The sequence below is a fragment of the Pelophylax lessonae genome, assembly GCF_965119305.1.
Source record: "Pelophylax lessonae genome assembly, chromosome: 4".
Taxonomy (NCBI): domain Eukaryota; kingdom Metazoa; phylum Chordata; class Amphibia; order Anura; family Ranidae; genus Pelophylax; species Pelophylax lessonae.
The window spans coordinates 451,326,335-451,342,201 of record NC_138771.1 but is presented as its reverse complement, the minus strand read 5'-3'; the positions used below and the strand labels follow the sequence as shown (position 1 = coordinate 451,342,201).

Sequence of the window (15,867 nt, the reverse complement as noted above, 5' to 3'; positions counted from 1 at the left end):
ATAGAAAAAATATTATTTTTAGTTTTGGATATAGTAGAAAAAGTTTAAAACCCTTGTCAGGTTTTTTTTTTGTTTTGTTTTTTGCTGTGTGTCTGTGCGGAGAGAGCTTACTTCTTGTGTAGGAAAACTTTACAATGTGGGCAAATTTTTTCTTTCAGTTGTTATTGAAACAGGCATTCTTATAAAAAAAAGTTACCTTTATATCTTGTTCTAGGTAAACTGTACAACTGTGAGTTTCACAGTGGCCACTAGGAGAAATGAGGATTATGCTACCAAGCAGGGATACCAACAGTACATTGCAGGGGTTTTAATCTTTCCCCACTCAATCAAAAACCAAAAAGAAATTATGATATCTACATATATATACACTATATTACCAAACATATTGGGACGCCTGCCTTTACACGCACATAACCTTTAATGGCATCCCAGTCTTAGTCCATATGGTTCAATATTGATTTGGCCCACCCTTTGCATCTCTAACAGCTGCAACTCTTCAGGGAAGGCTGTCCACAAGGTTTAGGAGTGTGTCTATGGAAATGTTTGGCCATTCTACCAGAAGTGCATTTGTGAGGTCAGGCACTGGACAAGAAGGCCTGGCTCGCAGTCTGCGCTCTAATTCATCCCAAAGGTGTTCTATCGGGCTGTGGTTAAGACTCTGTGCAGGCCAGTCAAGTTCCCCCACCCCAAACTCGCTCATCCATATCTTTATGGACCTTGCTTTGTTTGGGGAAGGCCCCTTCCTGTTTCAACATGACTGGACACCAGTGCACAAAGCAAGGTCCATAAAGACTTGGATGAGCGTGTTTGGGGTGGAGGAAATTGACTGGCCTGCACAGAGTCCTGACCACAAGTCCTGACTGATAGAACACCTTTGGGATGAGCAGAGACTGGGAGCCAGGCCTTCTCCTCCAACATCAATGCCTGACCTCACAAATTAACTCCCAAAGACATTCTCCTAAACCTTGTGGACAGCCTTCCCAGAAGAGTTGAAGCTGTTATGGCTGCAGAGAGTGGGCCAACTCAATATTTAACCCTACGGACTAATGGGCCATACACACTATAAGATTTTCTGAAGACTTTTTCCTTTAGACTTACCAAAACCATTTGATATGAGGTCAAACCTAAACACTTTCAATTTGTATGCAATCTGGCAGGCCCTTGCACTACATAGAAAAGGTAAATCTGAAGGAAATCTAACCACAAAAGTTGGATAGTGTGTATCCAGCTTTAGACTGGGATGCCAATAAGTTCATGTGTGTGTAAAGGCAGGTGTCCCAATACTTTTGGTAATATAGTATATATATATATATATATATATATATATATATATATATATATATATATATATATTTACAGTATTTCACAAAAGTGAGTACACCTCACACATTTTTGTAAATATTTTAATATATCTTTTCATGTGACAACACTGAAGAAATGACACTTTGCTACAATGTAAATTATTGAGTGTACAGCTTGTATAACAGTGTACATTTTCTGTCCTCTCAAAATAACTCAACCTACATCCACTAATGTCTAAACCGCTGGCAACAAAAGTGAGTACACCCCCTAAGTGAAAATGTCCAAATTGGGCCCAATTAGCCATTTTCCCTCCATGGTTATGTGACACGTTAGTGTTCCAAGCTCTCATGTTTGATAGGGGAGCGGGTGTGTTAAATTCTCTCACTCTCTCATACTGGTCACTGGAACTTCAACATGGCAGCTCATGGCAAATAACTCTCAGAGAATATGAAAAAAAGAATTGTTGCTCTACATAAAGATGGCCTAGGCTATAAGAAGATTGCCAAGACCCTGGAACTGAGCTGCAGCACGGTGGCCAAGATCATACAGTGTTTTACCAGGACAGGTTCCACTCAGAACAGGTCTCGCCATGGTCAACCAAAGAAGTTGAGTGCACGTGCCCAGCATCATGTCCAGAGGCTGTCTTTGGAAAATAGACGTATGAGTGCTGCCAGCATTGCTGCAGAGGTTGAAGGGGTGGGGGGTCAGCCTGTCAGTGCTCAGACCATATGCCGCACACTGCATCAAATTGGTCTGCATGGCTGTCATTATGGAAGGAAGCCTCTTCCAAAGATGATGCACAAGAAAGCCTGCAAACAGTTTGCAGAAGACCAGCAGACTAAGAACATGGATTACTGGAACCATGTCCTGTGGTCTGATGAGACCAAGATAAACTTTTTTGGTTCAGATGGTGTCAAGCGTGTGTGGCAGCAACCAGGTGAGGAGTACAAAGACAAGTGTGTCTTGCCTACATTCAAGCATTGTTGTTGGGAGTGTCATGGTCTGGAGCTGCATAAGTGCTGCCGGTACTGTCGAGCTACAGTTCATTGAAGGAACCATGAATGCCAACATGTACTTTGACATACTGAAGCAGAGCATAATCCCTTCCCTTTGGAGACTGGGCCACAGGGCAGTATTCCAACATGATAACGACCCCAAACATACCTTCAAGACAACCACTGCCTTACTAAAGAAGCTGAGGGTAAAGGTGATGGACTGGCCAAGCATGTCTCCAGACCTAAACCCTATTGAGCCTCTGTGGGGCATCCTCAAATGGAAGGGGGAGGAGCGCAAGGTCTCTAACATCCACCAGCTCCGTGATGTCCTCATGGAGGAGTGGAATAGGACTCCAGAGGCAACCTGTGAAGCTCTGGTGAACTCCATGCCCAAGAGGGTTAAGGCAGTGCTAAAAAATAATGGTGGCCACACAAAATATTGACACTTTGGGCCCAATTTGGACATTTTCACTTAGGGGTGCACTCACTTTTGTTGCCAACAGTTTAGACACTAATGGCTGTGTGTTGAGTTATTTTGAGGGGGACAGCATATTTACACTGTTATACAAGTTGTAAACTCACTACTTTACTTTGTAGAACAGTGTAATTTCTTCAGTGTTGTTACATGAAAAGATATACTAAAATATTTACAAAAATGTTAGGGGTGTACTCACTTTTGTGAGAAACTGTATATGTGTATATATATATATATTATATATATATATATATTATATATATATATATATATATATATATATATATATATATATATATATATATATATATATATATAGTAGTAATTAGTGGAATAATGATCATTACTGAGCCTTCTAAAGCAGGTGCTTGCAGAAGATTGAGCAGGCCAGACACAGGGAGGTATAATCTATTTCATGGTTTTAGATAAGTGATATACCTAAGTGACATACATTTTTTATAGATAAAACATTTTATCACAGTGTGATAAGATTGCAATAGAGTTGTTTCTAGGTATAAGTTCACAATTATACTGTATATATACATAGGGCCATCATGTTTGCTCACACACTATATTTTATGATTGAGTACAGTAGAGTATTTGCTGTATCTAGACTAAACAACCACAATGTTCCAAGTAGGCAGTGACCATATGATCTTGATTCATTTAAAGTGTATCTGAAATTAAAAAAAAAAAAATCTATAAATATACCAAAAAAATGCCAATAAGTGTCAACACACCTGCAGCCCAAACACTTCCAGATAGTGCCACAGCATACTACTATCTCCCCCCTCACACATTCTTACTGGCCTTTCCTTTGCAATGTAAAGCAGCCTTACTGACACATAGTCCAGCTAAGCACAGTAAGTGTAGTTCCGCTGCACATGCTCAGTTTGATCTCTATTGCTGGATAGGACACTTCCTGGTTTTAGCTGAGCAATTAAGGTCACATGGTATTAACATCACACATGTGGGTGTGTATACAGATCCTAAATGACAGCACAGTCCCTCCCTCCTCCTCCATGCCCAATAACTAAAAATGAACACAGTGGGTGGGATGTCACATCTTGATTGATGGATTTTTTTTTTCTTGGGAGGGTACATGGGGACATGTGATCAGCACTGTCCAGACATGTTCAGACAGAGAATTAAGGGTCTTGAAGCCTGATAGGACAGCCGTGGGAGAAATGAAAATGCCTCCTACAAACTATCAGCACTCACTGATACAGGTCACAAGATTTCCCTAATTGCTATATACAGCTGATGAGAAAAGGTATTTATCAGTTTATATTTACTAAAATAATTGCATTTACATGTTCTGTGTACTTTGGAGACCAGATATAGTGAAGGCAGGATCTGGGTTTAGTAACACTTTAACCACTTAAGCCCCGGAAGATTTGGCTGCTCAAAGACCAGGCTCTATTTTGTGATTCGGCACTGCGTAAATTTAACGGACGATTGCGCGGTTGTGCAACGCTGTACCCAAACAAAATTAACGTCCTTTTTTTCCCACAAACAGAGCTTTCTTTTGGTGGTATTTGATCACCTGTGCGATTTTTATTTTTTGCGCTATAAACAAATTTTGAAAAAATAACAATATTTTTCACATTTTTTTATATGAAATTCTCAAAAAAAAATGTAAAAATCTAACTTTATCATTTTAGGCCAATTTGTTTTCTGCTACATATGTTTGGTAAAAAAAAATCGCAATAAGCGTATTTTGATTGGTTTGCGCAAAAGTTATTGCGTTTACTAACTACGGGAAAGATTTATGTCATTTTTATTGTTTTTTTTTTTTACTAGTAATGGCGGCGATCTGCAATTTTTTTTTGCGGGACTGCGACATTGTGGCGGACAGATCGGACCCCTGACTGACATTTTTGACACTTTTGGTAGTATCAGTGACATTACTACAGTAATCAGTGCTATAAATATGCACTGTTACTGTCAAAATGACACTGGCAGGGAAGGGGTTAACTTTATTGGTGATCAAGGAGTTAAGTGTGTCCCTAGGGGCGTGATTCTAACTGTGGCGGGCATGGCTTGTGATGTAATCACAGAGACATAGAATCCTACATAGCAGGATCGTATAGTCTCTGCACTTACATCAGGGAGAATGACAGACGGCTGTGTTTACATCAGCCGTCTGCCTCTCTCCCTCTCCTGCGGACATCGGAGATCGGAGATCTCAGTGAACGTGCGGGAGCGTGCCTCCGGCGGTGCGCGCTCGCCCCCTACAGGCGGCTGAGCGAGTGACGTACCCCTACGTCACTTTGCCCAGCAGCGGCTGCCTGCCACAGTATATCTGCGGTTGCCGGTTGTTATGTGGTTAATTGTTTAACACATGCTCTTTAGAATCAAACTGTGAATGGCCTTTATATTCCTAACAATTATATACAAGTATTGGTAAAAAAAAAAAAAAAAAAAGAACAATATTAGACAATATTTTAACATGTGCAAGGAGCACAAACCAGATTTGTTTTTCATGTTATTCTAATTTGTGTACCTTTTTTCTCCATATCATGGAGGCTATCTATTCGAAAGGCCAGTTTCCTAAAGGAGTGCCCAGCCCTCTCCCTCTCTTATTTCTGTTTCTCTGACAGCTCGTTAGAAAATAGGCCATGTCTTTTCATGAGCTCATTAGCCCCACTTACTGCTAAATCTAGAAAATGTGCTATTAAATATCAAGCTGTGTATACAGTCCTTATCCTGTAGAAACTACCATTCATTTTTTCAGAGAGAACCAGATCAAAGTCTAAAGTAAAGTATTTTAATAATAATAGAATGAATAATAATAATAATAATAATAATAACCAAATGAAGCACTCAAGCTTAAAGAGGAAGTAAACCCGCCTCTACAACTTGTACCTATAGGCAAGCCTATGATAAGGCTTACCTATAGGTACTGTAAATATCTCCTAAACATGTACCGTTTAGGAGATATTTACCTTACATGTCGCCAGTGACGTCACTGGCGCATGCGCTCTGAAGGAACGGCCGATCGTGCCGTTCCTTCAGAGCCCCGTGCCGTGACTGTCGGCTCCCGCGCGCGTGCGCGGGAGTGACGTCACCGCGGCTCCGGCCAATCAGATGGCCGGATGCCGCGATCCCGGAAGACGGGCGACTAGACATGTCGCCCGTCATAGAGGTGAGTGAGCGGCACGGCGGGGGCTCGTTCTGAGGTAAGTATTGCATAATGAGCTAGTATGCGATGCATACTAGCTCATTATGTCTTTCTTTTGCAGGGTGTAAAAAAAAAAATTATACGAGTTTACAACCTCTTTAAAGCAACTCTTTTGCTGGTAAAAAAAAAAAAATAAATAAATAAATAAAGCTTCCCTGCAAAGAAAGGGTTAATATCCTCTCCACTGCCCATGACACTAAGGCTCTGTTCACATCTAGGCGTTTTGGGGCGTTTTTGGGGAGTTTTTCTGCTCTAGGATCAGCTCTCAAAATGCCCAACAAGACAAATCCTATTCATTTCAATGGTCCCTGTTCACATCTGAGCGTTTTGACGCTGTATACAAAACGCCCAACGCTCAAAAAAGTACATGAGCTTCTTTTTGGGCAGATTACAGGCGTTTTCCATTGATATCTATTCAATCAAAAAACGCCTGCACAAAAAACGCCTGTAAATCGCGGTAAAATCGCAATAAAAATCGCGGTAAAATCGCTGTAAAAAACGCGCAAAAACGCTACGCTCAGGTGTGAATGTAGCCATAGTTCTGCTGTAGATAGATAGATAGATAGATAGATAGATAGATAGATAGATAGATAGATAGATAGATAGATAGATAGATAGATAGATAGATAGATAGATAGATAGATAGATAGATAGATAGATAGATAGATAGATAGATAGATAGATAGAGAGAGAGATAGATAGATAGATAGATAGATAGATAGATAGATAGATAGATAGATAGATAGATAGATAGATAGGTAGGTAGATAGATAGATAGATAGATAGATAGATAGATAGATAGATAGATAGATAGATAGATAGATAGATAGATAGATAGATAGATAGATAGATAGATAGATAGATAGATAGATAGATAGATAGATAGATAGATAGATAGATAGATAGATAGATAGATAGATAGATAGATAGATAGATAGATAGATAGATAGATAGATAGATAGTAAACAATATATATATGAATAATATTTTTTTTCTTTCTTTTTTTTTTTTTTTTTACACATTATTTTTATATATATGATCAACAGTCTCTGTTCCGCAGAAGAAACCACAGTGCATCAAGCATTTGGCACACCCAGAAGTGAGTCCGATTCAGAAGCCAATACAGTGTTTGAAGACAGCAGAGATCAGCAATGCGGACAGCGATAAGGGTAAATGTTAGCCTTTAAAATCTTTTAAATCTTTTTAAAATCAGAGTCTTGCTATTGCATTGCTATTTAAAGTGGTTGTAAAGTCAGAAGGTTTTTTATCTTAATGCATTCTTTGCATTAAGATAAAATCCTTCTGTGTGTAGCAGCCCCTCAGCCCCCCTAATACTTACCTGTGCCCTCTCTCGATCCAGCAATGTCCACAACTGTCTCAGCTGTCTGGGACTCCCCTCCTCATTTACTAAGACACAGCAGCGGCACCAATGGCACCGGGAGAAGACATAATTATCGCTATCGGCTATAACAGCTACATTCAGCCTGCCCATTAACAGTTCAAATATGGCCCAGGTCCTCCTGAACCGGCCAAGATTCGAACTGTTATGGCCGGCTCAACAAAAGGATTGGGGTAGAAGAGGTGTGACCAATACAAAGGGAAAGTGTTAAAAAACTGCCGGTGAAGAGTCTCTGATATATTTTGGAATGTTGTCTTGCTATGAGTTGTGAACTCTTATTATTTTAAATAAGTTATCAAGTAAAAGTTTGAAAGCGCATGACAGTGGTGTCTCCTTCTTCTAAGGCCTTTCCAGAAAGAACCCAGTTCTGTTGGGAAATCAGTGGGCAAGCATGTTGCGTGATGGATAATCTGTAAGTTGATATACTGCCTATGGAAGTGGGGTCCACAAAACACAGGAGCCCGAGCTTTGGTCAGTCTGTGGTGCCCAGTGGGGTCATGCTGTGCCCATGTTGGGTTGCACCAGTCAAGAGGTTGTTCAAAGAATGTCTATCCTATTGTACGCCTATTTCTGTGACCTCAGCTGTGAGCTTTCCAGCCTGAAACCACTATACACTATATTAATGTAACCAACTCACTGTTCATGAACTCATCCCTCTCATCAAATGTCACTATGCCAAAGAAACTATCTTCAACCTTGTATACTTGTCAACTAACGGGGACCTTTAAAACTAGCTTTTCAATGGGTTAATAAATAATCACTGACAAAGGTATACACCATAATGCTATAATCTTGAAGACAGGACCTATGTTTGAATTTTTCCTAAAACTCCTAAATAATATCCATGATTTGTAAACTTGAGTGTCCTCTCCCCCAAATGATGTTCAAAGGTGTCCTGCAACAGATACTGGGGGGGGGGGATTAGCGATCTATGCATTAAGGTGAAAAACTTCTTGGTTGCAGCTGTCCCCCAGACCCCCGTTATTCTTTCCTGAACCCGAACATTCCAGCGACGAGCATGAGCTCAGCGGCTCCAGCCACTGTCTCAGATGCTCATTGGATAGATTGATAGCAGCAGGAGCCATTTGCTCCCACTGCTGTCAATTAAATCTAGTGGCACAGGAGCGGAGGGCGGGGCCGAGTCCTGCTGTCTGTGTCAATGGATGCAGCAGCAGGACTCACACGGGTGCCCCCATGGAAAGCGACTCTCCGCAGGGACACCCAATGAGGAGGAGGAGCCGGGGCACCCCAGAAAAAGAAGATCGGGACTGCTCTGTGCAAAACCCTTGCCCAAAGCAGGTAAGTATACCATGTTTGTTATTAAAAAAAAAAAAAAAACCTTTACAATCACTTTAAGGCATATTTGCACCATGTGAGCATTTGCATAAAAAAATATTTTTCCTATTAAAATACCAACTTACATATCCTTATTGCATTTTATACACATCTCATTACACTGGTCGTTTGAACTAAACTATTAATAGATATAGAATTTTCACAGATTAGATAATATAGAAATCGTATCTTATGCTTCAATACTTTTAGTAATAAGCTTTACCAGGAAGATACAGTGAATAGGAAAAATCTGTCATGTAAACAACAAATAGATGTCAAATATTTGCATAGCCTTTACATCTGATTAACACTAGGGATGATCTAACGGTTCGGGTCCACCATCGGTTCAACCCGAACATTGTGTGTTCGAGGTTCGGCCGAATTTAGAACTTTTTGCCCAAAAAGTTCGGAATTCGGCAACCAGAACCGCCCAAAATGCAATGCTTCAGGAAATGGGCTTTAAAAGCCCATGATTGGACCAGAACCATTAGCAAAAGCCAATTGAGGGGGCAGGAGAATGCTAGGAATGTGATTGGAGTGACTAGGGGGTCCCTAGACCAATCATTAGTGAATACGCCCCCCAGTATATAAGATCGCCCCCGCCATATTCCTAGCATTGTTATACTGGACATGGAAGAGAATGGAAGCAGTTCTGTTAATTTTACTTTAAAAGTGTCATTTAGCTATTTTTAGTGTGAGGAAAGGGATATCTAGTGTAGTTAGAGTGCTCCTTTACACTTAAGTTAGCTTCAAAAATTGAGTTTCTGTAGGGAAAGTGTTAAGTGCAAGGGGACCGTAGTGTAGTGTAGGGTTAACTGGCAGTGACTGCTATGGCAGGGTGACAAAACCCTTCCATAGCAGGGTGACCGCTATAGAGAAATGATCATTTCTCTGAATAGCTTCGTAACTGGAATATGGCTTCTCACCAGCCAAGCATTTTTCATGCTGCAGGGGCTGCCACTGCCAGTGCTTTTTTGAGGACATGTTTGATGTCAGACATGACATCTGAACATGTGTATAGGGGGTATATATAGACATATATGTCTGAATATATACCCCTAGACATATATAGGTGTGATAGTAGCAGAAATAAATGCTTGCGCTAATGAAATCATTTACAGGAATAAATTTCTGCTACTATCACACCTATATATGTCTAGGGGTATATATTCAGACATATATGTCTATATATACCCCCTATACACATGTTCAGATGTTTTGCCTGCCTCAAAAGAACCCAAAAAAATGCCAAAAAAACACTAGCATCAAATAAAAATGCACAGGTGTGTTTTTTGCTGGCATTTTTTGGGGGGTTTTGGAGGCAGGCAAAACATCTGAACATGTGTATAGGGGGTATATATAGACATATATGTCTGAATATATACCCCTAGACATATATAGGTGTGAGAGTAGCAGAAATAAATGCTTGCGCTAATGAAATCATTTACAGGAATATATTTCTGCTACTATCACACCTATATATGTCTAGGGGTATATATTCAGACATATATGTCTATATATACCCCCTATACACATGTTCAGATGTTTTGCCTGCCGCAAAAGAACCCAAAAAAATGCCAAAAAAACGCTAGCGTCAAAAAAAAAATGCCCAGGTGTGTTTTTGCTGGCATTTTTTGGGGGGTTTTGGAGGCAGGCAAAACATCAGAACTTGTGCACAGTACCACTATACACATGTTCAGATGTTTTCCCTGACTGCAAAGAACCCCAAAAAATGCCTGCTATTAAACCGGGAGAGAAGCTAACTACCTGTGTTTAAAGTGTTCTAATACAAACAATCCTTTTTTTTTCTGGTTCTGGACATGCTACAGAGCTGAAACTTCACAGGTACACATTTTAGACCCCCCAGACACCAAATCACACAAAAAAGTTCTTAAAAATTGTAATTTTTGATAAAAAAGCCAATTATTGAAAAAATTAAAAAAAAGAGATTTTTTGATTTTTACTTTGGATTTCAGATCTGGGGGGTCTAAAAGGTGTGCATGTGAAGTTTCAGCTCTGTAGCATGTCCAGAACCCGAAAAAAAAAGATTGTTTGTATTAGAACACTTTCTTTCAGGACAGGTAGTTAGCTTCTCTCCCGGTTTAATAGCAGGCATTTTTTGGGGTTCTTTGCAGTCAGGAAAAACATCTGAACTTGTGTATAGTGGTACTGTGCACAAGTTCTGATGTTTTGCCTGCCTCCAAAAACCCCCAAAAAATGGCAGCAAAAACAAACCTGGGCATTTTTTTTGGACGCTAGCGTTTTTTTTGGCATTTTTTTGGGTTCTTTGCAGTCAGGAAAAACATCTGAACTTGTCTATAGTGGTGTATATACACACATACATATATTTATATACACACCTAGACATATATAGGTGTGATAGTAGCAGAAATATATGCTTGCGCTAATGAAATCATTTACACTAATATATTTCTGCTACTATCACACCTATATATTTCTAGGTGTGTATAAACATATAAGTATGTGTGTATATATACCACTATAGACAAGTTCAGATGTTTTGCCTGCCTCAAAAGAACCCAAAAAAATGCCAAAAAAAACGCTAGCGTCCAAAAACAAATGCCCAGGTGTGTTTTTGCTGCAATTTTTTGGGGGTTTTTGGGGACAAGCAAAACATCTGAACTTGTGCACAGTACCACTATACACAAGTTCAGATGTTTTTCCTGACTGCAAAGAACCCAAAAAAATGCCAAAAAAACGCTAGCGTCCAAAAAAAAATGCCCAGGTGTGTTTTTGCTGCCATTTTTTGGGGGTTTTTGGAGGCAGGCAAAACATCAGAACTTGTGCACAGTACCACTATACACAAGTTCAGATGTTTTTCCTGACTGCAAAGAACACCAAAAAATGCCTGCTATTAAACCGGGAGAGAAGCTAACTACCTGTCCTGAAAGAAAGTGTTCTAATACAAACAATCTTTTTTTTTCTGGTTCCGGACATGCTACAGAGCTGAAACTTCACATGTACACCTTTTAGACCCCCCAGATCTGAAATAAAAATCAAAAAATCTCTTTTTTTTTTTAATTTTTTCAATAATTGGCTTTTTTATCAAAAATTACAATTTTTAAGAACTTTTTTTGTGTGATTTGGTGTCTGGGGGGTCTAAAAGGTGTACCTGTGAAGTTTCAGCTCTGTAGCATGTCCAGAACCAGAAAAAAAGATCATATAGGTGTTAAAGTTAAAGGAGGGTCCCGACCCACATCCCTGTTCTACTGAAAAATTATCTTTTTTTTCATGGTTCTGGACATGCTACAGAGCTGAAACTTCACATGCACACCTTTTAGACCCCCCCAGATACTAAATCCAAAGTCAAAATCAAAAAATCTCTTTTTTTTTTAAATTTTTTCAATAATTGGCTTGTTTATCAAAAATGACAATTTTTAAGAACTTTTTTTTGTGTGATTAATAGTTAATGGGGCATGACCCAGAACCCTGGGCACTTTTTAGGGGCGTTTATTGGGTTTTAGGGCTTAAAAATGGTGTTTTTTGATTACCGAAGTTCGGGTCCCATTGATTTCAATGGGGTTCTGAAATCCAGGCCGAACTTTCGGGAAGTTCGGATGTTCTGGCCGAACCAAACTTTTCAAAAGTTCGATCATCCTTAATTAACACTATATATTTAAAATACACTTATGCTCTGTACATGCGTCAAAGAACAATACCATCTCTATCCTATCTATTCAGTGGAAATTGTATGTCTGTTAATGTTTATAACAATTGACTAATGTAATAATATGTGTATGTAGCTTGGCTGGAGACAGAGAGCGATTAAGGACACTGGATTTCAGTGCTTTCTATGTCTCCACTGGACTTCAACTGAATGAGTTAACACTAACTTGCCTCCATCCACCAGAGGGAGCTAACAGATAGAAGGAGCTCAACAGACTTGATGGTTGGCAGCACTGAATTGTGAGAGATGAAGTTCAGAAAACAAACTTTACTATGGCAGTTTATGGACAATTGGATTACAATTCCCAATGCCAGTCGGAAAAAAGGGGAGAAAGAGAGATACATTTTCACAGTCTAAATGCTGAGCAATGTCCTCTTTGTTGCGAGATGACCATTACTTCTGTGTGCACATCAAGCTGCTACAAGCCTGCGGCCATGTGCTGTGGACCGGAGACACTCTAGGCAGATCCAGAAGTGAGCTGACATCTGAACAGCGGGACCCCTGTTGCTGTTTCACTGGGACTGGTGAGGGAACACTGCTGCCATTAAGCTTCTAGCAGAGACTGAGCACTTGCCAATAAACTAGCAGTAATACTTACAGCATGCAGACTTGACTGGGGCTGCAAACATGTGCACCACTTTAAAGACTGGGCCCCAATGATAGTTGGCTGAAGAACTATGGCTAAAGATTGCTCACTCAGATATCTGCTTCACAGGAACTTTGCCTATTGTCCATAGTAAGAGGTACCTCTTTAGGGAGTTTTAGGTTTTATCTCATTCATATACACTCACTGGCCACTTTATTAGGTATCAAAATGTAAAGTGTAAATACCGCGCTAACTAAGGTGAGCTGCTAGCACAAACAACTGACAGTAAAAGTTGTGAAAAAGACAAAGTAAACCTAAGTTCAGCACTAAAAAACAATATTCACATTACATGTGAATGGGGATCAAATATGACATCCTTAGCAAAAGAAGTCCCGTAAGTCAATATAGTGATGTATAAATCATACAAATATCACAAAATGAAGTGAAACCACAAAATGAAGTCCCATTTTGTGATATTTGTATGATTTATACATCACTATATTGACTATTGATTATTTTTTAGCGCTGCACTTATGTTTACTTTGCACTTTATTAGGTATACCTGTTCAATTGCTTGGTAACACAAATTGCTAATCAGCCAATCACATGGCAGCAACTAAACACATTTAGACAGCTAGACGTGGTAAAGGCAACTTGCTGAAGTTCAAACCGAGCATCAGAATGGGGAAGAAAGGGCATTTAAGTGACTTTGAACGTGGCATGGTTGTTGGTGCCAAACAGGCTGGTTGAGTATTTAAAAAACTGCTGATCTACTGGGATTTTCACACACAACCATCTCTCAGGTTTACAGAGAATGGTCCGAAAAAGAGAAAATATCAAGTGAGCGGCAGTTGTGTGGACGGAAATGCCTTGTTGATTTCGGAGGTCAGAGGAGAATGTGCAGACAGGTTTGAGATGATAGAAAGGCAACAGTAACTCAAATAACCACTGGTCACAACCTAGGTATGTAGAAAACCATCTCCGAATGCAGAAAATGTTGAACCTTCAAGCATATGGGCTACAGCAGCTGAAGATCACACCGAGTTCCTCTCCTATCAGCTAAGAACAGGAAACTGAGGCTACAATTCACATAGGCTCACCAAAATTGGACAATAGAAGATTGAAAAAATGTTGCCTGGTCTGATGAGTCTCAATTTCAACTGCGACATTCAGATGGTAGGGTCAGAATTTGGCATAAACAACATGAACGCATGGATCCATCCTGCCTTGTATCAAGGGTTCAGGCTGGTGGTATAATTGTGTGGGGGATATTTTCTTAGCACACTTTGGGCCTCTTAGCACCAATTGAGCATTGTTTTAATGCCACGGCCTACCTGAGTATTGCTGCTAACCATGTCCATCCCTTTATGAAAGGGGTCCCCAAACTATGGCCATCTAGCTGTTGTGGAACTACACGTCCCATGAGGCATTGTAAAACTCTGACATTCACAGACAGGACTAGGCATAATTGGAATTGTAGTCCCGAAACAACTGGAGCACCATAGTTTAGAGACCCCTGCTTTATGACTACAGTGTACCCATCCTCTGATGGCTATTTCAGCAGGAAAATGCACCATGTCACAAAGCTTAAATAATTTCAAACGAATTTCTTGAACATGACAACGAGTTCACTGTACTCCAAAGTCCTCCACAATCACCAGATCTCAATCCAATAAAGCACCTTTTGGATGTGGCGGAACAGGAGATTTGCATCATATATGTGAAGCCGACAAATCTGCAGCAACTGCATGATGCTATCATGCCAATATGAACCAAAATCTCTGAGAAATGTTTCCAACACCTTGTTGAATCTTTGCCCTGAAGAATTAAGGCAGTTCTGAAGGCAAAAGGGGATCCAACCCGGTGTACTGTAAAGTGGATACAGCGTACTGTTCACAGAGGAGATATCGCAGAGTTGATTACCATTGCTGTTACTGTTTTCTAACGCCATGGCTGATTTTGTGGATTATCGGGTTTACTCTAATTTAGCTGCATCGAACTCCACTGTATGCTACAATAGCCTAGTGAACTTTGATTAACCTAATCCTTTACTTATTCATTTATGTGCATTCTACAATTTGCTGCAACCCGTGACAATATATTGGGCTCATTTACCACTAACCAGTCTGAAGTCTGCTTTTTGGTACTGAACCTTAGTTGTGTGCAGGGGGTTTAGATTTGTGCTCCCAGTATCCATTTGCTTAACCTGGTGTGCAGTGGGACTTAGGTTGTTCTCAAGCAGAAGAACAGAGAACCCAATCTACCAAGCGTCTCCTTTGGGGGTAGCGATACATATACACAACGTGTAAAGAATATGTCAGATAGTATTTCAAAAAGAAAAATACAATTCTATGCAAATGCTGACATTGTGGCAATATACCTTTAAGTTTCTGTTGATAATTGTTTTATTTTGAATAATATATTTTTTTTTAATTAAAACATTTTTAATTAGATTTCCAAGGAACCCAAAAGTCCTATTTTTTTGTATCTTGTTTCAATTTGGGCGCAGGTAAACAAACTTTCGCAGAGGATGTCATCGATAAGATAGCTTGTGCTCTATTTTATTCAGGTGCGTCCAATGATGTCTACTGTCCAGCTGGCTTGAATCAGCGTAGTATTACCCAAAGAAAAACATTAGCTGGGGTCAGTGCTCGGACAAGGTCATCCAGTGCCCAGGGCAAAGATGCCACACTGCGCCCCCCCCCTTCCCTTAGGTTAGGGTCAAGGCGCCCCCATACCTGCAATAAACCATTGCACCCAGGGCAGCCACCCCTCCTGCCCACCCCTTGCCCCGGCCCCGGCTGGGGTTGTATACACACTATTTCAATAGAGTACATCCAATGAAAGCCATTGTTCAATCGACTCTAAAGTTGCATACTGTGGCTCAAAACAGGTAACAGCTT

The 15,867-nt window shown here is 40.1% G+C and overlaps 1 protein-coding gene across 1 annotated transcript in view; it reads right to left on the bottom strand.

Moving 5' to 3' along the window:
• Positions 1-15,867, bottom strand: part of SLC6A7 (solute carrier family 6 member 7) — a 212,776-nt gene that overhangs the window by 674 nt on the left and 196,235 nt on the right. The gene's annotated exons all lie outside the window — the stretch shown is intronic.